General features: G+C 55.5%; 1 protein-coding gene across 6 annotated transcripts in view; it reads left to right on the plus strand.

Annotated features, from left to right (window-relative positions):
- The first annotated feature begins 12,761 nt into the window (after positions 1-12,761).
- LOC142358900 (mitogen-activated protein kinase 4-like) overlaps positions 12,762-24,592 on the plus strand; it is a 50,064-nt gene continuing 38,233 nt past the window's right edge. For 3 of the 6 annotated variants that reach the window (XM_075411453.1, XM_075411454.1, XM_075411456.1), the window contains exon 1: positions 12,762-12,850. The gene's annotated coding sequence lies outside the window, so the exon portion shown is untranslated. Of the gene's footprint in view, positions 12,851-14,356; positions 14,542-24,592 lie in introns of all 6 variants that reach the window. The other 3 variants (XM_075411458.1, XM_075411459.1, XM_075411457.1) reach the window with 3 other exon arrangements.

Consider the following 24,592-nt stretch of genomic DNA (forward strand, 5'->3'; position numbering starts at 1 on the left):
AAGCCACGTGCGTCTGTGTTTCTCCCACCTGCACTTCAGATCTGCTCCCTCAAATGTTTTTTTTCAGCCTCGTGACTGTGTTATTTATTAACCTTGGGAAGCTCACCTGGAAACGGAGATTCTCTGCAAAGTAGTATCAGAAGCATCAGAAAACGCAGTAAAACACCCTTTCATTGAAAGCTGGAAGCACGCTGCACGGAGTTGGCAGGGAATGTAAAGCTGCGGGGCTTTGCAGAGCCGACTTTTGGAGCAGATCAGGATTAAAACACAGGTTTTTGAAGGCTATGCTCAGCTTGTCACCACTGTGATGGTAGCGCAGCTTTTTTGATGCCGGTTTCAATATTTCTTTTATCTGCCTTCGACTGAGATATTTTCATCCAGTCAAAGCTGAGGGCCCAGCTTTTCGGCAGAGCAGGGAGAAGCCGGGCTGCCTTGCGTGGAAGATGGGAGAGCCCATGCGGGGAGATCTTCCCTTGCTGGCTGGGGAAGATACTTTCTATTTCTTCCAGCTCTACAAAGTACCACTTCAGCACACAAAGAACATGGAGAGAGGTGACAGAGGGACCATAAGGTGGCTTGAGCAGCACCTCTTATCCTTTGCTTTCTGCTGGTTTTACCTCCTATCATCTAACTCTGGTGTAGGGTGAAACAAAAGCTCCACCAAACTTCTCAACTGAAAAGCACAAGCGAGATGCTGGTTCCTCTCTGCACCCATGTCTGGGGGACAAAGGCTAGAAGGGCACCCAGGCAGTGGTGGCAGGGGTGTTTTTTGCAAAGATGCTTCAAAGATGGTGAATTGTAACTTATTCCTGTTTTCTGAACGCCAATGCGGGCAAGTGAATCCCCGACGACCAGAAAATCAGTACTTAGAAGTCTGCAGCCCAACCATTTCTCTTAACTGGGCTGGTGGGATGTGACATTGCACCAAACTTTACCCAGGTCCAGCCGCTGAAAGGTCTTTCTTGCTTGGTGTGGCCACCAAATCCTCCATGCTCGGACTCCAAAGCATGTCCTGGGCTTCCAGGCCCTCGTCCCCTCTGGTTCTTTGGCTCCGTACGCTTGCCTGCAGCAGCCATCAGAAATCCGGTCTGTATTTTCAAGAGGCTTCTTCATTCTTCTAAAGCCTTGATTATTTTGCTCTGGCTCTTCTTGCTGGGCCTAATATCACTTGAATGGCTCACTTATCTGCATTAGCTTGATTAATGACCAGGCACAAAGCTCCTCAGCCTGTTCAAATCATCTTTTTCCATGGGAGCATTTATAGTCTTTTGTTCTCTTCTACAGCCAGGCCAAGCTTTTGTCTCAGCTGTTAGGTGGGAGCACACACCCCACAAACACCTAGGCAATGTACAGTAGGTCACGGAGTTCCTCAGATGATGAGATAAACACAATTTCCCTGGCTAAAACCATCAAATTACAGATTAATCTGTTGCACGTATCGCAGAGGTCTGAAATCCTGCAGCACCTTCCTCCTCCTTCTCCTCATGCCTGGTCATTGACACTGGTGGTCTTTAGTGACAGCAATGCTGAGGTTTGATGCTCGGTGTCTTCTGTGCCTTCTACAGGTTGCCCTGCCTGAAAATCTGTTGCAACGTGACCTTCAGCGTCGCCTTTCCTGCACTGTCCTGACCTCCCTCCCCAGCCCGTGTCTGTGCCACGACCAGGCAGGTTTCCAGAAAATGTCTGGGTGATGCCAACCAGCTCTGCGGTGAAGGGAAGGAGTGAGGATGAGCTGGCTTGGCTCTGCGTGCCGGTCGTGAATGGCATTCAGGTGGGAGTTTTCAGTCCGTATCATGAAAAAAAAACAAAACACCTGTGTCTTGCTTCGGGGCTTGCAGGGGCTGCAGGAGTGGCAGGTCATGGACTTGGGTTGAGGTGCAGCTCTGAAAGTGTGGATGGAGCTGGGGCCACCTCAGCCTTCCTGAGATGGGACCTCGAGTAGAGGCCAGCAGGTGGATGGGGCAGCTGACCCAGAGCTTCCCTGGGTCTGAGCAAAACCCGCTCCTCTGAGCTCGCACCAGTGGTTGCAGAATGGAAGCCGGAGTCAAAGTCCTCAAGGCAGGTGTGAGGAGCAGGGCTGGTCAATGCCAGAGGACAGGCTTCCAGAGCTGCTGCTGGAGCTGGGGTGGAGGCTGGGCGCGAGGAGCTGCATGCACACTGCCGCACTTCACCCCACGCCTTCTCTAGGAAGAGAAATCCTCCTAGAAAATTGTCTCCATTTTTACAACAAGAAATGCTGGGGGTTTTTCACCCAGCGCTAATAGAGGATGATGTTGATCTTTCTCTATACAGCCATCTGTTGGGGAATTACTCTACAAGGGAGCCCCACGAATCCTCCTCGGGGCCACCATGACTCAGCCCAGAGCAGGTTTTGCCTCTGGCCTGGCAGAGGTTGAGCATCATCTGCTGCCGCTACCCTGCCCAGGCTCCACTTGCCATCAAAGGACATGCTTCCATAGAAGCTGTCTGGCAGCTGGAGCCTTCTCCAGTCCGAAGACACTGCTGGCCCAGCTGGTTATTCTGGTTTTGTTCTTCAGCTGGGAATGTCTTCACCATCTTGCAAGCTTGGGAGGACTGGGGAGGTCAAACCAGCACTGGAAAATCCTTCAGGGCTCTGCACGGCCGTGTGCGCTGGGGCTGACGCTTCCTTCGACTCACATAAAGCAGCCCTGGCTTTTCTGGTGACGAACCATGGTGTGCATCATGAAACAGATGCCCTGGTGAAATCACATAGTCCTTGCCTTTTTGTAGGGGCCACCGAGAGGAAAATTGTGGGTGTGGGAGCCGCCGGCTGGGGGTAGAGTCCTAAGCTCTGCTTTCCGTCCTGGAACCATGAAACCTTTGCCTATGGCCACCCAAGAAAGGAGAGGATGGGAAAGATGGTCCGTGTGTCTGCACCGACAACCACTGATGTCCCACCAGCGGTGCCATTCTGGGGATGACCCCCTGGTCAATGAGGACACGCAAGGCTTGCTGGCTAATTCCAGGCAGGGAAGCAGCGGTGGGAGCCCACCGGGAGAAGGCAGCAGGGTGATGCGTGCAGGGGGAGCGAACAACGGCCTCCTCACCCCTTTTGGACAACTCCTCCAGGAAAATCTAGCCCCGGGGACGTAGGAGGAAGGAGGTGATGGGGACAGCTGGGGACCCTCAGCTGTCATAGAATCATTAATGTTGGAAAGGACCTCTAAGATCATCAAGTCCAACCGTCTACCCAACACCACCAGGCCTGTTAAACCATTTCCCGAAGTTCAGCTTCTACACGTTTTTTGAACTGCTCCAGGGATGGGGACTCCACCAGTTCCCATCCGCCACTTATCCTGCCCTGCCCTGTGTACCATGCCTGATTTTGGGGCTCAAGCCCTGTCCCCACACCTCCAGTGACGTCTGGGCCTTGCCAGACTTGTCCAGCACCGTATGGCCAGGGGAGACCCAGCTGGCGGGAGGAGCAGGCTTGCAGCTCTGTCATCGTTAGCACCTCACCAGCATCGCAGCCGGCGTGCGATAACACGGGTGCCATCAGAGGGAGGGTTTAGGCAATCTTGGGCTAAACAAGCGTCTTTTGAGCTATTCTTCCCCGAACAGCCATGCTGCCATCAGGAGCACATCGGACACGGAGTGCTTTACATCTTCTCATCTTGGGATGGCAGCGAGCAGCTCAGCGTCACTGCTCATTGCCCTGCTGAACTCCCAGCTAAAAGCCTCAAGAAAAGGCACAGCGGTATTAATCAAAAGCTTATTTCCCAAACTACCCTGGGCATGGTCTCAAATGTCCTCCCCATGCAACATCCAGCTGCTGCTCCCAGCCACGTGCTGGGCCAGGAGACTTCCACGGGGGGGTTGCTGTCAGCGTCTGCTCCTTGACCCCTTTACATTCCCAGCTTTGGAGGGTTTGGGGCTGAGCTGTAAATTCAAGTTGACCCACAATTAAAAGGCTAAGTCAGCTAAATACTGCTTGGCTTCGGTATGTTGTAGGATCTGAGAGGTTGGACAGTTTGCACAGCTTCCAAAACACCTTTTTAAGCTTAAAACCACTATTTACAATTATAACAGCAATGCAGAGAAATGGCCAGTAATTGGGGGGGGGGAAAAAAAAAGAAATTCTCTTGCTGTGCACTTGGTGTTTGTTATTTCTCACGGTGAACTGTTCCCCAGACGCTGGATGTAAGGCACAAAGGGCCAGATGATGCCTCAGCTGGGCTGCTCTCGGAGCAGATAGCATCTCCCGGCACAGACAGCACAGCTTGCCCAAACCAGCCTGCTGGAGGTCATTGGAGACCTTCACTTGGACGCGTTCAAACAGCTCCTTCATTATCACCCGTCAATCCCTGCGTCCTCGGCTACCGCTGCGGCTGGTGCAGAGCCATCCCGCTTAACTGGGACCTCAGGGAGGCCGGTCCCATCCTGAAGCCTGCTCTGCTTTAATTAATGGATAAAATCATCTACGAGGAGGAAGACCTTGATGAACTCCCGTTTTTATTTCCCTTCCTCTTCCCGTGCTTCTCCCCAGTAATTTAGAGCGACGCTTTGTGAAGGTCCGTGCAGGAGATAACCTGGATGCTTGTTTTCTGCAGGCTCGGTCCTGCAAGCGAGCAGGAATGCAAACACTGGGAGGTGGTAAAACACTTCAAACACCCGCGTGAGCGGGTGAGTTGTTCCTGGGGTAGCTCCTTTGCTTAAAGCCAAGCCTGGATCCAAGCACTGCAAGGGGTTTGCCCCGAAGGGTGGAGAAATGGCAGTTTTGAGGTGATGCTGTTTAATCTGGGCATCGTCTCGATTTGGATTGCTGGGGATAGCAGCAGTGAAAGAAAGACATCTCCTTCCCCTCTACACTGCCCTAGTGAGGCCCCATCTGCAGTACTCCGCCCAGTGCTGGGCTCCCCACTTCAAGAAAGATGAAGAGCTACTGGAGAGAGTCCAGCGGAGGGCTACGAGGATGATGAGGGGACTGGAACATCTCTGCTACGAGGAGAGGCTGAGGGAGTTGGGCTTGTTCAGCCTGGAGAAGAGAAGGCTGCGAGGGGACCTTAGAAATGCCTACAAATATCTCAAGGGTGGGTGTCAGGAGGATGGGGCCAGACTCTTTCCAGTGGTGCCCAGTGACAGGACAAGGGGCAATGGGCACAAACTGAAGCAGAGGAAGCTCCAGCTGAAGATGAGGAAGAACTTCTTCCCTCTGAGGGTGACGGAGCCCTGGCCCAGGCTGCCCAGGGAGGCTGTGGAGTCTCCTTCTCTGGAGATATTCCAGCCCCACCTGGACGCGGTGCTGTGCAGCCTGCTCTGGGTGACCCTGCTTGGGCAGGGGGCTGGGCTGGGTGACCCACAGAGGTGCCTTCCAACCCCGACCATTCTGTGATTCTGTGATTTTAGAAAGAAAAACACAAGTTTTGAAAGAATTCTTTTGTGTTTCTTTCTTGTGGCTGGATTTCTGCTGTGGGTGCAAAATGCTTGGGGCAAACGGGAGCGCAGCTGAACGGGGTACCGGTGTTCAAAATGGCCTTGCAGCGCCGCAGACCCCGCGCGGTCCCTCCCCCCGCGCCTGGGCTCCTCTCGCCCACTGTGGCTTCGTGAAACCAGCGGCATCGGGGCTTGTGAGTGGGCAGAGACAGTGCTTTTAATTAGAACCTTTATTAATGATCCCGATGCCAGGATAAATGGCTTGTGCGGTTAGCAGGTAAGCGGAGAAGGATGCTGGGTGGGAACTCCTCCTGCCCGGGCGTGCTGGTACGGGCGCTAACTGCTCATGACAAACGGACTCTGGGGTGGGACAGAAACTGGGAAGCGCCGTGGCAAAATCTGGGCTCTCGGAGGCCGTCCCTGGAGCCCCCCAGCACAGGCAGCTGGGAGCGGGGCCACCTCCTCGGGGGTCTCCTGCTGCCGTCGCTCCAGCAGGCTCCCCCGCTCCCGGGGGCGAGGTTCATGATTGGGAAAGGCTGGTCGTAGCATACGTGAAAAATAGTAGCAGGAGGCAGAAAACGGTGGAAAATGTGTGTGTGCAGAGAATGATGGCTCTAACAGCATCCCCCTGGTATCGCGGAGCTGTGACAAGAACGTTCCTGAGGTTTTACAAAGGTGGCTGCCTCCGACGTGAGAGAGGCTTCATATTTTTTCTCTGCTTTGGCAGTTTTAGGTCAGTTTAATAAGCCAGAAGGAAAAAGGAAACCTTCAAGGAAGTTGATGCTAAATTGGTGACGGTTTGGGAAATCGAAAGCTTTGCTGTTGACTAGTTTTGTTACCAGTGAGGTGGAAGGAGCAGGCGGGGATCCCTCGCAGCCAGGTCGCTGCTCGCGCCCCGGTTTGGTGGGTGGGTGCTCCGACACCCGTGTTAAATCCAGCGTGATGTGGGGAGGTGGAGGAACAAGTGAATAAACAGCTTTATTTCAGGATGCGAAGGAGGGTGCTGAGGCCTGGGTGCAGCTGTGGCGGGGTGGGGACAGGGAGGGAGAGCGGCAGGGACAAGCTCTGCGGGCACGAGGAGGCGAACAAGCATTTGCAATAAATAGAATCATGAAGGTTGGAAAAGACCTCTAAGAGCATCAAGTCCAACCGTCACCCCAACACCACCATGCCTGCTAAACCATGTCCCCAAGTGTCACATCTACACGTTTTTTGAATCCCTCCAGGGATGGGGACTCCACCACTGCCCTAGGCAGCCTGCTCCAATGCCTGACCGCTCTTTCAGTAAAGAAATTTTTCCCAATATCCAACCTAAACCTCCCCTGACACAACTTGAGACTGTTTCCTCTGCTGACACCGTTTTCATTGCATGGGCTCGTCCCCAGGAGCTCGACGTCTGGCTGTCACTTCTGCTCAGCCGCTCGATTATTCTCTGAAACCGCCGCTCCGTGCTGTCCTCTGCCACATTATCCAGCCCTGGATTCGGCATGGCTCCAAAGTGTCTGAGACCTTTCCTCCTCCACTGAATTCTTCGCTCCTCACAGAGCGCTGGAGGAGCTGGCAGGGGCTGGGGGTGGTACTTCCTTCGTGCCTGATAGATTCCTTGCTCTGACTTTCCCTCCTTCGAAGCCTTCCTGTTTTGAAGAGGCAGACTCTGTTACGAGCAGTTGCTGTGTGTCTTGGCTGATATTCTGGTGCCCAGCACCACTCTGTGCTCAAAGCCGGGGTTTCGCCGTCGCTGCGGGCAGGGCGAGGTGGGCGTACAGGCAGTTCAGTGTGCAGTGAGAATAAATCCAAGCCAGGGCTTCAGCAGCGGCTCTTCTAAGAGACAGAAGCTCAAACCCTTGACCTGTTGTAAAGGCAGCGAAAAAAGCAAGAGGCGCGGTGCCTGTGCCAAGGAGCTTGTGTTGGGTTTTGCTGTCCGCAGGCACAGTGGGAAGGGGAAGGGCACTGGGCATGCTGATGGCGCTGGAGCATCCCAGCGTGACGGGTGCAGGCATCTTTGCTCCTCCGACGTGTCCCCGCCAGCCAGGACTCACCTGCCCCGCTGCTTTGTGGACATCAGCATTTAAATATCTGCTTGATTTATAACACTTTGGGGAGAAAGAGGAGGGCACATAGAGGAGCGAACGGCACGCACGGTGAGTTAGAGTGGTTTAATTTCCCCAGCTTGACGCTCGCAACGCTTTCCTGTCCTGCTGGTTTTCATTTCCACCTTATTTTTGTACATTAATACTACTCCGGGGCAACTGATCACACATTACTGTCGCACCCCCCTGGGTAATTCATCTTTTCCTGACGGCATCGGTGCAAATGCGGAGTAATTCCAGCAGAGCTGCCACTGCTAACGCAGCCGGACCGCGCTCGAGCTTGTGCCTTACACCGGTGTTCCCATCATCACCGAAGCTGCACCAGAGCTCTGCTGAGCAATGCACCTCTTAGTAGCAGGAGGGGGGAAAAAAGCATATACATTATTAAATGGCTTTTTTTTTCCTCCCCCCAGCCCAACTAATGTGTGCTAGAAATATAAACTGACCTTTACTCAGGCAGTCTTGGTTTTAGTAGGAAACGTGGAGATGGGAGAACAGCTCTGGCCCAATCATTAATCAGCCTCTCCTCCTTTGGCACTTTCGTATGTCCTTTTTCTGCTGAAAGGTTAGGAAGCCAAAGAGCTTTTTAAATATTTTATATCGTCCTTTTCTTTTTTCAGCCTCTGTTTAGAGAGCTATTCACTTAGTACAGGTTGGGATTGAGGCGATGGCTAAGGCGAGTGCCGTACCCAGCTCTCCGGTTTTACCTGAAAGCAGGTTGTAGTGAGGTGGGTGTTGGTCTCTTCTCCGAAGTAACCAGCGATAGGATGAGAAGAAATGGCCTCAAGTTGTGTCAGCGGGGGTTTAGATTGGATATTAGGAAAAATTTCTTTACCAAAAGAGCGGTCAGGCATTGGACCAGGCTGCCCGGGGCAGTGGTGGAGTCCCCATCCCTGGAGGGGTTCAAAAACCGTGTAGATGTGGCACTTGGGGACATGGTTTAGCAGGCATGGTGGTGTGGGGGTTGACGGCTGGACTTGATGCTCTTAGAGGTCTTCTCCAACCTTAATGATTCTCTGATTGTGCATGGCTGCTTGGTTGGGCTGAAACCTGAGAGGTTTGGGTTCACCGCCCCGCTTGAGCAGAACCAGTGGCACCTTGGGTGAGAAGCAGGAGGGAGACGTTTGCCTGCCCGCGATCTGTACAGAACCCGTCTGACCAAGCTCCATCTGCTGACAGGGGGTCTGGCTGGGACGGGGCCGTTCTTCGTGCGCTCCTGACTGCCCTGGCTCCGCAGCGCCCGTGTGCTCGCTTTTCTCCCGGAAAGCTGGGATTTGTTTACTAAGCTCCAATTTATTTCATTTTCGGTTTGAAATACGAGAAGTACGTGGGTTATAGCAACATAATTTGCAGCCTGCTGATTAATAATACGGCTGACGGAACGAAATTGGGCTGTGAGCTCGAAGTGCTGAGGAAAGCTAAAATTCGGTGAGCAGCGTGTGCGTCCCCGCAGCCTGGGGAGGGGAGGAGGCTGCCGAGCAAGGAACGCTGTTTTTGGGTGCCTCACACACGAACCCCGGTTCTGTTAAATCCCCTTCACCCTGCCCCGCCGTACAACCTTCTGCCCTTGGAGATGTTGGAAACTCGACCAGAAAACCCTGCGAGGAACCCGATCCGAGCGGCGAGGGGCTGGGCTCACTGACTCCGGAGTTCCCTTCCCACAGAAGTCATCCCGCGGCTCCCCACAAGCGGGTGGAAGCAGTTGTAAGATGGGAAATTCTTACAACGTGGAGCAATTCCTAAGAGTATTCCCCAGCTACCTGGAGAGAAGGCAACTGACAACGTGTTGATGATGAATAAAAGCAGGACTGATTTTTTCACAGGTCCTGAGAAGCCGCCAAAACCAGCAGCCCAGCTTAGCACCCCTGGAAACGTGGCAACTTTGAAACAAGTTCTTCATTTTCTGAATTTTAGTAGGGAAAGAAGTCTTTATTCTCTAGCTGTTGTGTGTGGACCTGTGAAAGCGTTAATGATTCACAGAATCACAGAATGGTCAGGGTTGGAAGGGACCTCTGTGGGTCACCCAGTCCAACCCCCTGCCCAAGCAGGGTCACCCAGAGCAGGCTGCACAGCACCGCGTCCAGGCGGGGCTTGAATATCTCCAGAGAAGGAGACTCCACCACCTCCCTGGGCAGCCTGGGCCAGGGCTCCGTCACCCTCAGAGGGAAGAAGTTCTTCCTCATCTTCAGCTGGAGCTTCCTCTGCTTCAGTTTGTGCCCATTGCCCCTTGTCCTGTCGCTGGGCACCACTGGAAAGAGTCTGGCCCCATCCTCCTGACACCCACCCTTCAGATAGTTAGAGGCATTTCTAAGGTAATTCATCCCAGGGCGTGCTGCTGCAGGTCGCCAACAGCCAAGGGCAACCACCGACGTTCCGCGCCTGGTTCCAGGGGCTGATAAAATAACGGGGACGCGTCCGGAAAAGGCGGCGTTACACGTGTCAGCGAGGATGTGCTGAATGTCCTGCATCTGGCGGGAAGCACCGGGCCGACTCGTACCGCTTCACTGCCATGGCCGCGTTCGGACCTGGCAGGGGATTTCTGGAGCTCCTCCGTGCTGCGGCGCTAGCGTCCCATTCGTTTCGGTGGCCAACGATTTAACTTCATCTGTTGGATGAGTCCTGTAAGTGGAGACAGAGTAATGAAGCACCCTCCTCCTGGAGGCACCCGCTATCCCCAGCCCGCAGCGGGACGGCCGAGTTGCCGGGTTTTAGGCTGGACTAACGCTGCGCCGTTCTGCGTTTTCCGTACTGGGGCTTTCGACCGTCTCACGCGGGGAAGGGAGAGAGGATTAAAACCCCGGTTTATGGCAGGGTGGGCAAAGAGAGGTTCTTACCACTCCCGTTCTTGGCGCGTGCTTCGGGCCGCGGCGCTGGCTGCGCTGATCAAGCGCGCCGCGTCCCTCCTCGCCAATCACCGGGTAATTAATGTAAGCACTCAGGCGGGTTTTGGAGGGCTTGGCTTCTCCGCGCTGTGCGAGAGGGACGCAACTCCTGGCGCGTGACGATGCCACAGGGGTTAATTAAGTCGCTTATCGTGTTATCAGCCCGTCTCTCTTCATCCTGCTTGGAAAGACGCCTCCTCGCACCCACCTCGTGCCGGAGAGCAGCGGATCTCCGACGACGTCCGTCTGTCTGTCTGCGCCACGACACCATGACACAGCCGCAAGCGCCCAGACCTGCAATTCGTGGCGTACAGCGCGCGTCGCACCGACAACGCGTGCCGTAAACACGGCGTTTCCATCCGCTGGCAGCGTCACGATGACGACGAGCTGCACCGGCCCGGAGTTACTGCCGTGCAATCACCCCGTTTGGACGGAGGCACCTTAATCTCGTCAGCGTTTGCGCCCGATCCTGTCACGCCACGGTGCTTGTTGCGAGGTCGGTGTGCGAGCTGCTCCGCGACGCCGTCCGCGGCACTGCCAGAGTCTTTCGGTTGGTTTTGCTTGCTCTTCGCTCCGGGGATGGCTGCCGAGCTCCTGCAAGATGCTGAGAGCTGCCTGGGTTTTCCAAAGCGCTGTTTCCATCCAGCCTCCACACCCAAACCCAACCCGTACCAACCGCGGCGCCTGAGCTCGCAGCGATGCCGGGCGCAAAAAATCAGTTCCCTCGCGAGGTTTTGACAAAAGCTGTTGGTATTCCTCTTTCCTCCCTCTGATTTTTCCCCGTGGCGCTGCCGGGCACCACCTCAGTGCCTTCCTGCTCAAGGGGTAACGGGATGGCAACATTCATTTTAATTTTAGACAGCGGGAGAGTGGTCTTCTCACAGATCTCTGTACCACCAAAAATTATTTGTACACTTTCATTTCCCCCTGTGTCATTCTCTGGCTGTTTAATTTACCGGACTGTTTTCTCTTTTATTAATTTTTCTCGCCGTTTCCCCCGCAGAAGACGAGGGAAGCCTGGTGCCTCCAGCCCTAACGAAGGAGGCTCGGTGCCTCCAGCTCTTAGGAAGCAGCACGCTTGTCTGGAGGGGATCAATAACCATCAAACCGTCGCGCTTCCTCCACTTCGACTGTTGAAGCAGCTTCCTTTAATTGCTCTTTCACGCTGTAAATACAGCATAGAGTGATTTTTTTTCCCCTTCAGGCAGCGGGTCCTGTCACTGGGGGGGAGATGCCTCAGCTGCCTCAACCCTAGCAGCCCTTGGGGCTCTGCCCCAAACCCGTGACACCGTTCTTGGGAAAGGCCTGGGGCTTCAGCGGGGTCAGACTTTGGGGGGACAGACACCGGGACGCAGTGGGCTCCTGGGGGCCAAAGCTGGCCCCAGGGTGAGCTCGCAGGCTGGTGGGATGATGGCGTGGATGGTGGGGACAGCCGGGGGTACCGGATCCCCTCGGGCATCTCCTCCCTGGGACAGCCAGGGGAACCAGATCCTCTTGGGCATCTCCTCCCAGGGACAGTGGGGATGGCCAGGGGTACCAGATCCCCTCTCGGGGTACTGGATCCCCCCCCACGTGGCTCCACCCTGGGATGGTGGGGGTGGCCGGGGGTACTGGATCCCCTCGGACATCTCCTCCCAGGGACAGTGGGGATGGCCAGGGGTACCAGACCCCCTCTCGGGGTACTGGATCTCCCCCAGGTGGATTCTACTGGGGACAGTGGGGATGGCTGGGGGTACTGGATCCCATCTCGGGGTACCAGATCCCCTTGGGCAGCTCCTCCTGGGGATGGTGGAGATGGCCGGGGGTACTGGATCCCCTTGGGCATCTCCCCCCAGGGAAAGTGGTTACAGGGGTACCGGATCCCCCCCGGGTGACTCCTCCTGGGGATGGTGGGGACAGCCAGGGGTACTGGATCCCCTCTCGGGGTAGCGGATCCCTCCCAGGTGGCTCCTACTGGAGACAGCTGGGTTGGCTGAGGGTACTGGATCCCCTCGGGGTACCGGATCCCCTTGGGTGTCTCCTCCCTGGGACAGCCGGCGTACCAGATCTCCTTGGGCATCTCCTCCCGGGGATGGTGGAGATGGCTGGGGGAACTGGATCCCCTTGGGCATCTCCTCCCTGGGACAGTGGGGATGGCCAGGGGCACCAGATCCCCTCTCGGGGTACTGGATCTCTCCCAGGTGGCTTCTACTGGGGACAGTGGATCCCCTTGGGCATCTCCTCCCAGGGACAGTGGGGACGGCCGAGGGTACCGGATCCCCTCTCGGGGTACCGGACCCCCCGGGCATCTCCTCCCGGGGACGGTGAGGGGGCACCGGGTCCCCTCGGGGTACCGGACCCCCCCGGGCGGCTCCTCCCCTCCCCGCCCCTCCCCCCGCAGGTGGCCCCCGCGCGGCGGCCGGCGGGTGACGTCAGCGGCGGGGGCGGGCGCGCGGTGCCGGTGCGCGGAGCCGAGCCGAGCCGGGCCATGGCGGAGCGGCCCCGGTAAGCGCCGCGCATCCCCGACCCCCCCCCCCCCCCCCACCTTCTGCCCGGGGCCGGGGGGCTGTGCGGGGGGAGGCCGGTGCGGGAGCGGGGAGGGGGCACGCACCCGTCCCGGTCCCCGCAACCGGTGCCGCCGGGGTCGCCTCGCCCTTCCCCGGGTCTCTGCCCGTCGGAGACCCCCCCCCCCCCCTCCTCCTCCTCCTCCTCCTCCTCCCGGAGCGGCGGGCTCGGCAGCCCCGGCTCGCTGCCCGAGGGGCGGGCGAAGGCACCGGCACCTGCTGCTCCCCGCCGTGCTGCGGGCGGCATCGGCACAGACCGGCTTTTTGTGTCCCTAGGTGCGCTGCGTCTGTCTGTCTGTCTGTCTGCTGCTTATATGTGTCTGTGTGCTTTTTGTGTGTATATACCTGCTTTGTATGGGTACCTGCCTGCTGTTTATGGGCATATACCTGCTTTTTACATGTATCTATGTGCTTCTTGTGGGTATATACGTGCTTCTTATGGGTATATATGTGCTTTTTATATGTATATATGTGCTTTTTATGTGTATCTATGTGCTTCTTGTGGGTATATACATGCTTGTGGGTATATATGTGCTTTTTATGGATATATATGTGCTTCTTGTGGGTATATACGTGCTTCTTATGGGTAAATACGTGATACATGCTTTTTGTGGATATATATGTGCTTCTTATATGTATATATACGCGCTTATGTGCATGTATATGCTTTTTATGGGTATATACATGCTTCTTGTGGGTATGCACGTGCTTCTTATGGGTATGTATGTGCTTCTTATGGGTATATACGTGCTTTTTGTGGTTATATACATGCTTTTTGTGGGTATATACATACTTCTTTTAAGTATATACGTGCTTCTTTTAAGTATATATGTGCTTCTTGTGTGTATATACATTCTTCGTGTGGGTATATACGTTCTCATGTGCATATATGTGCTTTTTGTGAGTATATATGTGCTTCTTAAGTATATACATACCTTTTATGGGTATATACGTGCTTTTGTGTGTATATACGTGCTTTTTATGGGTATATACGTGCTTCTTATCGGTATGTATGTGCTTTTTGTGGATATATATGTGCTGCCTTTAAGTATATACATGCTTTTTATGGGTATATACGTGCTTCTTATCGGTATGTACGTGCTTTTTGTGGATATGTATGTGCTGCCTTTAAGTATATACATGCTTTTTATGGATATATACGTGCTTCTTATGTGCATATACGTGCTTTTTGTGGATATATATGTGCTGCCTTTAAGTATATACGTGCTTTTTATTTTCATATACGTGCTGTATGTGTATATACCTACAGACTTGTGGGCTTGCACAGCTCAATCCGCACACGACCAAGCTGGCGGCGGTGTGCCCGGCAGGTCCCTGGCCCCCTGCCCTGTGTCCGCAGAGGGGAAGCCTGCTCCTCTCCCTCTTTCCCCCTTCCGAGGCGGGCTGTGTTTGCTCTTGGTTGTATTTCTGTACCCCTCACCCGCAGCAGACCCTCGGGGCTGAGATGGCAGGCGGCGATGGTCCGGGCTTTGACGGCATCGGGCGCGCTGGGTGCATGGTGAACGAGGATCCATCCCGGGCCGGTGTAGCGTGCGTACCGAAAAAGCTGGGGAAAAAGGGCTCTGACAGGCTGTCCCCCCACGGCCACGTCCCCCAGCCCTGAGGAGTGAGGTGGGTTAGGGGAGAGGGGTCCCCCGGGTCCGGCGAGCATCCGCAGCTCAGCCTTTTCGGGGTGTCGGAGGTGTTGGGATACCTCTGCCGCCCGTCCCTCGAGCCTCTCGTGGCCGGGGAGGGGGATGTGCGGCATCGAGGGTTTCTCCCGATGAAGCAGCTGGCTTGGCTTTGGACAGACAACGCTTGGCTGCTGCTGTGGGGGGCTTGGTCCCCGCGCTCGGCTCTCTATTGTCTGCTTCTCGCTGTTAATTAAGCACGGCGAATCCTACCTGGTGCTGGGAACTTCCCAGGAAGCGCCGAGCGCTGCTCCCGGTCTGCAGCAGGAGCCCAGCCTCTGGTGGCACAAGGCCTGGGGACGCTGACATCTTTTTCACCGCCTCGGTCACGACGGAGGGACGCAGCTGAGGCTCGGATTCGCAGTGCGCGTCCCTCCTTCCGCACGGACAGCCGTCCGTCGGGCTGAAGCACGCGGAAGCCCCGTGGAGGTGCGCGTGCGAAGGGCTGCAGGGAAAGGGAGCCCAGGATCGTAGCGAGGATCCCGCAGGAGCCGGGGCTGGAGTTGCACGGGATATTTTGAAGCTAAATCTCACCCCCAGCAAGTGAGCGTCAGCGTTCCCGCTCCCTGCAGAAGAGGAGAGGGTGAAGGGATGTGGTAACCCACGTCCCATCGATTCCCCGGGGCTTGGGAGAGCCACCGCTGCGAGCTTCTGCCTGGCCTTGGAGCCAAGGCAGGGAGAGGTCGGGCTCACCGCAGCCCTCCACCCTCCTCCCACCGAGCCCAGCCCGGCAGCGAGGAGCGATGAGGGCTGAAATCCCGATCCAGCAGCCTGTGTTCAGAAAGGACGTGGAGCTGTGAGCGTCTCGGACAACCTCAAGCTCTCCAGCTTGAGCGCTTCGTGCGAGTGGTCTCCGTTTATCTCTTCTTTATGCCTAGAATGGAGGTGGGAAGGTGCTGGGCAACTGGATGAGGTAAAATCGCCGGAATTTGCGTTAAGAGATGAAATTGCCTCTGGATTTTCCAGGTGGCGTGAGGCAGCTCGCTTGCTTGCAGGTGAAGCTGTTTGGGTGGACGCGATTAGTTTGCCCTCGCCTGGGCATCCGAAAGTCTCCGCTCTGAGCTACTCCCCGCCAAACTGGGGTTATGGGCAGCTCCCACAGAATGTTCGGGGTTGGCAGGGCCCTCTGTGGGTCACCCAGCCCAACCCCCTGCCCAAGCAGGGTCACCCAGAGCAGGCTGCACAGGACCTTGTCCAGGTGGGGCTTGAACATCTCCAGAGAAGGAGACTCCACAGCCTCCCTGGGCAGCCTGTTCCTTTGCAGCTCATCCTCCTGCAGACACGGAAGGCCGGGTTAAAAACCAGCCCGTTGATTCTGATTTAACGGCTCTAAGCCATGGTGAGCCCTCCCCTCTCCCTCCCTCCCCTACCTCGTGCCAACGTTTAATTGCTCTCACCCTGGGGAGATGCTATCTCGTTTCAAGGTTGAACTTAGCTGGCTGTGGCTTGCAGAGGGGGGATGTTGCTGTGCCCTTGTCGCAGAGGGGACTCGTCCCTCGCAGCTCCTCGCCCGCAGTGGTGGGGTCACCTCTTCACCCGCTTCTCGGGAGGCTGAAGGTCCCGTAACCCCGCGCTGAGAGGCTCCGGCTCCGTCGCGTGCGGTTTTTGTGGCCAGCCTTGGGGCTTCGCTGGTGTCACCGTGTTGCCCGGGTGCGGGTCTGGGTGCAGCCGTGACCTTGGCAATGCGTTGGCGGGAGCTTGCTTTCCATCTTCTCATGGACGTGTTTCCCATTGCGCCTGCAGGGACCACCTCCTTTTGCCCTGGCTTTGGTCTGACGGCGTGTGCGGGAGAGGTGCCCCACGCTCATCCCAAATCCTTTTCCGCCTCGGGCAGAGATCCCTTTTCTGGCCTCGGGTATTACTTCGCCGCGTGACGGCGTGGTCTGTCGGACTGTGACCTCCACCGAGGCGATGTGGGTCTCCACGTGACTGTGTCATCAAGCAGCCATCCGTTAGTTACTGCTTTTTGCTGTGTTATGGGTTTATATTTAATATAACCCCACAGAAGGAAACACAGAGGAGACTGAGCGGTGACACCCGGTGTGAGATTTAGCCTCAAAATATTACGTGCTTTTGGAGAAATTTGGGCAAACGCCGCATCAAGGCATAGACCTAATTCCAGGAAACTCGGCTGGCTGATTGAATTCTATTTTTAGTCTCCAGTTCGTGTGTTGACCTGAAATTTCTGTCCCGCTGTTCTAGCCGGAGCGGACCCCGGGTTGCCGGCTGCTCCTGCCCTTCGCCTTTCAGCCTTCCTTAAAATGCTGCGACCGCGCAGGCGCCCTGAGTTTCCCCGGTTGTTTCTGAAAGGCTTTATTTCAGCGGGTGTTCGGCAATACCGGCGTCCCTGTCGTGGAGGGGTTTGAAGGCAGGTTATACAGGAGCTTGTCGGCAAGGACCTTGCTTGTGCACAACGGGGTGCGCGGGGTCAATCTGTGGACTGAGTTTCGCCCGTCCTCTCTGGTGACTGTTGTATCCCGCCGGCAGCGCAGGTGCTCACTTCTGATTTTACCAGCGGTCCCTAAGAGTGAATCTGGCAGCTGTCTCATTCTCCGTTCCCAGCACGCTCAAAAGCTGCCGTACTTTACAGTTGTTTCTGTTGGCTGTTGGGATTTAACGGATTCCTTGAGAGGTCCTCATCAGTCACTGACCCTGGACGTTCCTTTTTCCTCTTCCTTTCCTGTGCCTTTAGGGAGATCGTGTTTCCACGCATTTTCCACATCCCTTTTTTCTGCCAGGATGGCTTTTCTCTGATTTAACTCTTGCTGCTTGGCTGTTTTTTTAACTTTTGGGATCTTTGGTAGATGTTTTAAGTGAACCCCATACTCTCAGGGATGCCAATGACTACTTTTGGCTTTGTAAAAATTGCCCTTTTTAAATTCAGGCACCGCTGCCGTGATTTTGGGCTTGTAGGGTATGTGAGCAGCCCGGAAAGAAGCTACGATGGAAGAGGACTTGCATTCGACATGGCAGCTCGTTTTGGCTTCCCCCTCGCCACGTAGATCTCCTGCTGCTCCGTGGGCAGTTCGCGCCGGGACGTGAGCTACTCCACGTGCCAGCAGCAGCTCTTCATCCGAAAGACGGGCCGGTGTGTTCCCTGGGTTTGGTGTTGATTATTCACGAGTCATTTGCGTTGCAGGGTTTTTATTTGCCTTTCCAGGTACGTGATGAATAGCAGCAAGATGTTACCTGCCTTCTACCGGTGCAGCTGAACGCGTAGCAGAGAGTGAAATTCAGCGCTTACGGCCCGCGAACGGCCAGCAAACGGTCTTTGAGTGTTTTTGACACCGCCACAGGAAAAAATCACATACTTCAGACAGTCTGAATTATTTTTGCAGGTTTAAGCACCTAATCTCTGCTTTTGTGCCCCGACACCTTCCTGCTCCCCTCCTAACCGACCGCTGCAAGCTTGGCCCCGGGAAGCCTCCGTGCGTTTCCCGTGATCCGTGCCAGGGCGAGGTTAAATCTGCTCCGAGGGCTTTCCAGGGACGGAATTGCGTGCGAGGATTCGCAGGAGCCGATTTCAGCCCCGCTGAAAGGTGCCAGCGTGACGTTGCTGGTCAGGAGGAGCAGGACGAGCTCCCAAGTATCTCCCTCCTGAAAACTTCCCCTGGCTTGGAGGCTGCGGGGGGAATGAGCCCTGCTTGTTGCTGCGGCGCTTTGCATCCGAGCTCAGCCTGTCTTTAAAAAGCAGCCGGCGTGGTCGCGCTCGGAACAAGCGGCTCGGTTTCTATATTACACACAACAGTCATCTCTGTAGGAGGCTGGCCAGCCCACGCCGCCGCAGCAGCCCAGCACTGCACGGCTCTCGGCGTGCTGATCCTCGGAAGGAGCGAGGGAACTCGAGGGAAAAGCTTCCCGGGGCACTGCCGCGAGCATCCGTGGCGGCGTGAGAAGCGGTGCCGGGTGTGCGCTCGTCCGTCGGGTCGCTGGCAGGGATGCTCCGCTGGTTTTCCGGGCTGCGCTGCGATGGGGAGAGCGCTCCCAGCCCGGGACTGCTCCGAGCTGCTGTCTTACCCCCAGGCTGAGTGATGGGAGACTTCCCGGGTCCGTACGGCTTCCCAGGGAAGCGGCTCGGCTGTGTCTCAGCTTCACGTTCGGATCCCTCTGGGATTCAGGGAAGGGCAAACAGCCCCCTGGGTGGTACCTGTTGGTGTCCGCCTGTCCCAGCTGCTCGGATTGTTTGCACGAGTCGGTTCTTGGCTACATGGGATTTTACAACAGTGTTAATTACGCGGTAACTGATACACCTGCAACAATTAGCTCTGTAAATGAAGATAAAAAGCCTAATCAAATTTCATGTTTCCTACTACAAGCTGCTTCCCTCTGGAGGACTCTGAAATCCCTTCCTAAAGGAAACTCTGCAGATCATCTCCAGACCCTGGGAGAGGCTTGTCCCTGCGTGCAAGCGCGGCGGGGCGGGGGAAAGGCAGCGTACCGGCGGCTGCGGGGGCACGAGCCTTGCTGCAAGGCGTTGTTCCCCCTTCCCCAGCTCTCCCTTTCATGGCCATGATGCCGCCAGTCCCTCTGGAAGGAGACAGGGGTATCACAGAGTCACAGAATCACAGAATGGTTGGGGTTGGAAGGGACCTCTGTGGGTCACCCAGCCCAACCCCCTGCCCAAGCAGGGTCACCCAGAGCAGGCTGCACAGCACCGCGTCCAGGTGGGTATTGAATATCTCCAGAGAAGGAGACTCCACAGCCTCCCTGGGCAGCCTGTGCCGGGGCTCCGTCACCCTCAGAGGGAAGAAGTTCTTCCTCATGTTCAGCTGGAGCTTCCTCTGCTTCAGTTTGTGCCCATTGCCCCTTGTCCTGTCTCTGGGCACCACTGAAAAGAGTCTGGCCCCATCCTCCTGACACCCACCCTGCAGATATTTAGAGGCATTTCTAAGGTCCCCTCTCAGCCTTCTCTTCTCCAGGCTGAACAAGCCCAGCTCCCTCAGCCTCTCCTCGTAGGAGAGATGCTCCAGTCCCCTCATCATCCTCGTAGCCCTCCTCTGGACTCTCTCCAGTAGCTCCTCAAGCACGTGCTCCTGGTCCGGGAATTTATGGAGGAGAGGAATTGGGAGGAAACTCAGGCTGGATCCCGCTTGCGAGCAAGGTGGGGTATCAGCGGGGCCACGTGCGCTGTTAACTCCCCCTGCCCCGTCCCCTGAAATACGGAAGGTCTTGAGCTGTTAGAAAGCGCCTTTGGGTAAAGGGAAATGAAACCCTTGCCTGCTGGGAGGAGGCAGGGCTGGAAAGGCGAGTGTGGAAATAGGTCCCAGCTTAAAATGACCTCAATGACAGAGGGGAGACGCTGGGCTTATCGGGATGCGATTGAGCTGGGACCGGTTCCAGTGAAAATGAGATCAAGGAGAAGGAGAAGTTCTTTCTTTGCGTTTCTGTCAGTATTGCAGGTTGAAACATCGGGACTGCTTGGCGTCTCTTCTATAAGCAATGAATCTGACCCGGGAGACTATTGCAGATGATTTCTTATAAGAATTACAGTTTTTCTCCTCTCTGGGAATTCTGTTTTCTCCCTCTTTTTGATTTTTTTTTTTTAATTGAGGTTGCATCAGTTTGAGAAAGCCTTTCCCCAGAGCCTGCAATGAGCAGGCCAGACAGAGTTCCCTTCCACGTATCTCCCAGGCTGAGTGTGGTCAGAAATCCCATAAATTAGAACTAATTCCGTGCTTTTAGGAAGGCCGTAAGCACGGAGCAGGCTGCTGCCGTGTCCGTGATGGCAGGCGAGGCTCATCGCCTTGCTGAGGAAAGCTGGGAGCGGGGAATGGCCAGGGAGCTGGTGGGGAAGCGGGTTTATGGGGGAGGCAAAAAAGAAAACCCTTGAGAAGCGGGAGAAAATGCTTGCGGGGTGGAGAGGGGGCCGCTCTCCTTGCTCCCGGGGTCACTGCTGGGTTGAAGGGGATGCTGCAGGACGGGGCCAGATGTGTGCGCAGCTGTGCCGGCAGCGGTGTTCCTCACTCCCGCACGCCCGTGCCGCTGAACATCAATGAGATCAGTTTTAGTGCAAAGCCCACAATTCTTACACACGTTTCTCTTCTTTTTTTATTATCTTTTTTCCCCCTGTGTTTGCTTTACACCTGAGGTCAGTTTGGGGTCCTTTGGTCACAGAGGCGAACAAGGAAATGCGAAATTTGGTGAGAGTCTTTTAGGAAAATAAAGCTCAAAGTTGTGGCTGTGCGCAGTGTCATCGCTGAGCCATCTCCTTTCTCGCTTGAAGAAGGGGCAGGGAAACCTCGGAGGGCGTCCTGGTGGGCTTTACGTTTGCCAAACGATACCAGCGGTTGGTAGTACCGACTTCTCAGCTTGTCTCGCATTCCAGCTTCACCTGGGTCTTATCTGCTCTGGTTATTAGACAGGGGCTCATTCTGCTTGTCCATAAAGAAAACAAAAATTTGGAGGGTAATGAGACGGCCGCGCTGGCTCCTGAAATACCCGCTCGATTTTAGGCACGGCAGATGTCCGTTCCCCAGTTCAAGAAAGATGAGGAGCTGCTGGAGAGAGTCCAGCGGAGGGCTACGAGGATGAGGAGGGGACTGGAGCATCTCTCCTACGAGGAGAGGCTGAGGGAGCTGGGCTTGTTCAGCCTGGAGAAGAGAAGGCTGAGGGGGGACCTTAGAAATGCCTCTAAATGTCTCAAGGGTGGGTGTCAGGAGGATGGGGCCAGACTCTTTCCAGTGGTGCCCAGCGACAGGACAAGGGGCAACGGGCACAAACTGAAGCAGAGGAAGTTCCAGCTGAACCTGAGGAAGAACTTCTTCCCTCTGAGGGTGACGGAGCCCTGGCCCAGGCTGCCCAGGGAGGCTGTGGAGTCTCCTTCTCTGGAGATATTCAAGCCCCGCCTGGACGCGGTGCTGTGCAGCCTGCTCTGGGTGACCCTGCTTGGGCAGGGGGTTGGACTGGGTGACCCACAGAGGGCCCTGCCAACCCTGACTGTGCTGGGATCCTGTGTGATTCTGTGATCCCGGTAGCAGTCGCAGGATTAACTCAGTAGCTGAACAAACTAGGGAGAAACTGTGATGGCGAAGTCTGGAAAACTTCTCCTTTTCCCCTACGGAGGAGTGCGGGTTCGTACTTTTGCACGGCGCTCCCGGTTTCGTTCCGGCGTTGCTGCGAGGCTGAGGAGGGCAGAAAGCCCTGCAGACGCTGGGAAGGGTACGGGGATGCCGCTTTCAGCGCGGGGCTTCCCCCGAGGGGGATGCAGGATGCCCATTCCCTGTGGAGTCTCCAAATCTCCTCGTGATTTAGGTTAACATCCTGAAATATGAGCTCATCTCCTGTGCTGGCCTCTTTTATCTGAATAAATCTCATGTGCCTGCTACTGCTCAGGCAGAAAAAATAATCTTTATTGCTGTAATATTTTTGCCAGCTTTCCTTTATCCCAGTGAAGCACTGTAAGATCTGCGAAATGCTTTGGAAACAGAGGCATTTTTTCGAGCAATAGATATTGAAAGGGGGGAAAAAAAAAAAGTGGGTGTCTGAGACTCGAGTCTTGCAACCCAAACCACTCAGCCGGGCCTTCTTGGCGTGATTCCTTTTGCGAAATGGGTATCTTGCCGCCCGCTGGAGCCAGAAGTCAAGAGATGGATGAAGGCTGTGAAATTTCTCCATCCTGATCGCTAGTTTGTGGCCCTGTGCAGAGCAGATGGGGTGTTTGGGAGCAGTACTTGGCTAAACGCTGGCCGCTGGTGGTCTCGAGCCCACGCTGGTGCAGAGAACCTTAATTACGTTGCTCCCAACAAAGCATAGGGTGGGCTGACGCTCTGGACCCGCGTTTAAAGCATTGGATTGGAAAACAGAGCGACCAGCCCAAACCTTCAGCAGCCCCCTGGGTCTGCTCCGTGGGATGGAGCGCGTCTTCCCGCGGCTCTGGAGGACCGAGGTGCACGGTTGCACCCTCTCCATTTTCTCATCCTGGTTAAGACCATGTCTGGCATGAAGAATATTGACTTCATAACCGTCTTAGCTGGATCTAGGGTGGTGTGTCCCAGAACAGACCTGTGCCTGTAACGAGAGCCCGCGGCGGAGCAAGCCCAGCAGCGTTGAGCTCGCTCCTTGTCGCAGAGGAGCCGGGTACGAGAGCTGGACGACTGGCTGGATCTGTTCCCCCCCGTTGCCACGGCCCCATTGAAATTTAAGGGTAGAAGTGGGAGGAATGGAGGAGAATTTGCTGTTTAAGGCTCAGTTCATTTTTTAACCTCAAGCATTAGCTGGAGTTTGTGCGAACCACTGGCAAGGCAATTAAAATGACTTTTTGATGAGTTATTTTGGTCGCTTCACTGGGGTGGGAGGTAAAGATGCCAGGCTGTGAGCTGCCTGGGGTAGGGGCCGTCCTTTTGCTGTGCTGCTCTGATGTTTAATCCCTAACTGGGTTTTACTGACGAGTCACAACGAGAGAGGAGGTGTGGAGATGCGGCTGGATAGAACACTGGGATTAAAATGTCCAGGGTCCAACTTTGATCCGTCCTGGAAAAGAAGAGTAAAGTGCTTTGGGCAGCGTGGTGTCTGGTTTATTTGGAAGTTGCTGGGTATTTTGCAGGAGCTCCAAGGACAAAAAGCAATGAAAACAGCCGTATTTTCTGAGAGTTCCTCTTAAATCCTGAGGATAGTTGGAAGAAAATACGAGTGAGCACATGAGCGTTGGGTTTTCTGAGCAAGAGCGCAATGACCGTAAAACAGACCCGAGCCCGAGTCTGTCCGCGCCTCGGTGACCTGCCACCGCGCGCTCTGCGTGGGACGTAGCTGCTGCATCCCACCTGGTGAAGGACACCGTGACGATGATGAGATCTGATTTCAGACACGGTCGGGGGACACCTTCCCAGGCACGTGCCCTGTCTGCGGCTGGGGAGGGGACCCGGGGCTCGTCCCCTCCGTCGGGCTGGGGGAGCACCCTCGAGGGCACCGGGCGCAAACCCCGGCGCCTTCATCCCGCATCATCCTGGCCTCACGTTTGTCCTCTCCTCGCAGAGCGCGTCCTGTGTCGCTCATCCCCTCCGACGTCCGAGTCCTTTTCACAACACGGCATCGACGGAACACAACCTCGCGCCCGGCTGAATTAATTTCTTGTGCAGCTCAGCCGAGAGAAACCGGGGATGAAGCCATTTTTCTCTGCAACGTTCGTTCGTTCAGCTACTGCCCGCGTTAACGCACCTCTGTTGCCATGCGATCTCTCTCCACCTAGGTTATTTAGCGGAATGCTTTCTAAAAATAGCCTCCTGGTTTGGTGTCTTTCCGGTATTATTCTGTGTAGCGCCAAAAGCCTGCCTAGAAAGGCTGTCCAGTTTACTGAGGTTCCCTTAAAATACAGCTAATCCACGTAATCTCGTTAGCGTAGTAGGTAATTATACTCAGAGCAAGCTTCAGCAGTGGTCCAGCAAAGCCTTTTATTCCCCATCTATTATCTGGATGGCTAAAAGTCACCGGCAGCGTGTTTTGGTTTTGCTCGGGCTATTTTAAGACCAGGACTTAGGACATTTTTGTTTTAATTCTCTAGAAAATCTCCCGCGTTATTTTTGACGCTGCCGGTACATTTCTTCCGCTGGCTTTCAGCGTTGCTGGCTGCTGGCATCCCGTCGCCACGCACCGCGGTCTCCCGGCATCACCGGGAAGCGTTAAAACAGCCGAGAGCTTTTTCCCGGAGTGGAAGAGGGGGGAGCTTTGCCACGTGGAGTTGTTCGTGTGGGGTTCCTGGTCTCCGGGGTCTCTTTGCAGGTGTGGGACCTTGTGGCCTTGCTCTTCGGGGAGTCAGGCCAAGGAAAGGGCTGAAGTTTGGGGTGCGGAGTCGCCGTCGTTGGGAAGGAGCTGCCGTGCTCCTCAGGCAGGTGGGACGTGGGGGGCTGAGCTGCGAGATAACGCGGGGCAGACGTGTGCTCCACGGAGACCCGACCATGAGCGAGGGCTTGTGTCTGTTGGAGCGGTGAAGCAGTTTGGGCTCGAGACGTGGCTCCAGCCTGCCCTCGAAGAGGAACATCTCCCAGAAGACCTTGCTG

The sequence above is a fragment of the Opisthocomus hoazin genome, chromosome Z (genome assembly GCF_030867145.1).
Source record: "Opisthocomus hoazin isolate bOpiHoa1 chromosome Z, bOpiHoa1.hap1, whole genome shotgun sequence".
Taxonomy (NCBI): Eukaryota; Metazoa; Chordata; class Aves; order Opisthocomiformes; family Opisthocomidae; genus Opisthocomus; species Opisthocomus hoazin.